Consider the following 1,968-nt stretch of genomic DNA (forward strand, 5'->3'; position numbering starts at 1 on the left):
CCATCCCGGGCAGCTCATCAGGGGATGCCCACATGTCAGGGGCAGAGTCGGCTTTGGGCAGAGGGAACAGGAGGCTACGTTTACTGGAGCAAGGGTGAGGCTGGACCCCGGGTGGCCAGGACAGAACTTGTGGACACCATGCTCCTGAAGGGCTCTGCCGGGGAGGTCATTTTGTTGTGACGGGTGTGAGAGTGCACTTGGGAAGATGGACGTGAGCCCCAGTCCAGGGGGGTGGCAACAGGATGGACAGAGCTCCTGCCCATTTCTCTTCAAGGGGCTCGTGAGCTGGGGAGGCACAAGTCTAATGAAATATAAAATTATTTTCATTCCAGGTGGGTCTGAGATGTGACGGCACCTTGCCCTACTTATGTGGATGATGAATTTCACACACTTGTTTCCAGCTCATCTGCAGAGCAAGAAAGAGTCTGAGCAGAGTAGTTCAAGGCCATGAGTAACCAGTCTCAGGTGACAGAGTTCGTACTCCAGGGCCTCTTGGAGGCACCACACCTCCAGGTCCTCTTCTTTGTCCTCTGCCTCTCCCTCTACACCATGGCACTCTGTGGCAATTCCCTCATCGTGGTGGCCATCAGCTGCAGCTCTGGGCTCCACACCCCTCTGTACCTCTTCCTGGTCAGCTTGTTGGTGTTGGATGTTATCTGTGCATGCCCTGTGGTACCCAAGCTGCTTGAGATTCTGATGGCAGAGAAGAGAGGCATCTCCTACAGGGGCTGCATGGCCCAGATGTACTTCCTGTCATGGTCGGTGGCAGGGGAGACGCTGCTCCTCACAGCCATGGCCTACAAGCACTACGTGGCCATGTGCCGGCCACTGCACTATGGCTCCATGACGGGCCCTTGGGTGTGTGCGGTGCTAACAGGAGCCGTGTGGGGCACCAGCATGTTGGGGGCTGGAGTCAATACTTGCCTGATGCTGCGGCTGACCTTCTGTGGGCCCGACGTGGTCGAGCCCTCCTTCTGTGAGATCCCCCTCTCTTCCTCTGCTGCTGCTGCTCTCCTGTCCCTCCACATATCTGAACGACACCATGACAGTTGTGGCTGATGTCCTCTTTGCCATGCTGAAGCTCCTGCTCACCGTGGCTTCCCATGGCTGCATAGTCGCCAGCATCCTGGGGATCCACATGGCCGAGGGGAAGCAGCGGGTCTTCTCCACCTGCTGGTCCCACTTGCTGGTGGTCACCGTGAACTACTCCACTGTCATCCACACCTACATGAGCCCTGGCTCCAGCTACTCCCCTGGGGCGGGCAAGGCGATGGCTGTGCTTTACTCCTCTGTGAGCCCCACCTCGAACCCTCTCATCTATACCTTGAGGAAAAAGGATGTCAAGGCAGCCCTCAGGAATGTCTTCACACTTTGGGCAGGAAAACTGTAGATGCACTGTCTACAGGTGGGAAGTGCTGGCTCAGGGAAGCGGAAGACTCTGAGTTATCGTTACTTAGAACGTACTCAGTAGGTGGCATCTTCTACCAGGAACCAAAGACTAAACCCATCGACACACAGTATCTCCTATTTAGAAACATGTGCTCTAGACCTTTTTGAATTTAGACCAGCAGAAATAGGGCCCCTTGAAAACCCTTTGACACTACACTGATGGGGAGCTTAAGCACGTTGACGTTTGCATTAACTACTGGCAATAAGGCGTGTGCTCGGTGAAAATGCCAAGTGACAGGACAAAACGTGTCACACCCACGATATTCTGTAGGGACAACCTCCAGACTCAGTTTCTGGTTGCCATCAAGCCAGGCACACCGAACACTGCTCTGTGACGCTTTGCCTGGATGCCTGTGGTGTGGGAGCTGCTGGAGACACAGCGGCATGTCCAGGGGGCTCAGGGCATGTGGGTTGTGGTGAATGGGACCTCAGAGGACAGGGGGCCTGTGGTCAGCCAGAAGAGCTCTGAGAAAAGGCTGGGATGTTAGCGGGGTGTGAAGCACTTGAGGGGGCTGGCTG

The 1,968-nt window shown here is 55.6% G+C and overlaps 1 pseudogene; it reads left to right on the forward strand.

Moving 5' to 3' along the window:
• The first annotated feature begins 447 nt into the window (after window positions 1-447).
• Window positions 448-1,390, forward strand: LOC100154933 (olfactory receptor 13A1-like; annotated as a pseudogene).
• Window positions 1,391-1,968: the final 578 nt, after the last annotated feature.

This window comes from Sus scrofa, chromosome 14 (assembly GCF_054392235.1).
Source record: "Sus scrofa isolate SSC_HxYL_T2T_F1_AM1 chromosome 14, Sscrofa_HxYL_maternal_Yorkshire_Landrace_v2.0, whole genome shotgun sequence".
NCBI classification, from domain to species: domain Eukaryota; kingdom Metazoa; phylum Chordata; class Mammalia; order Artiodactyla; family Suidae; genus Sus; species Sus scrofa.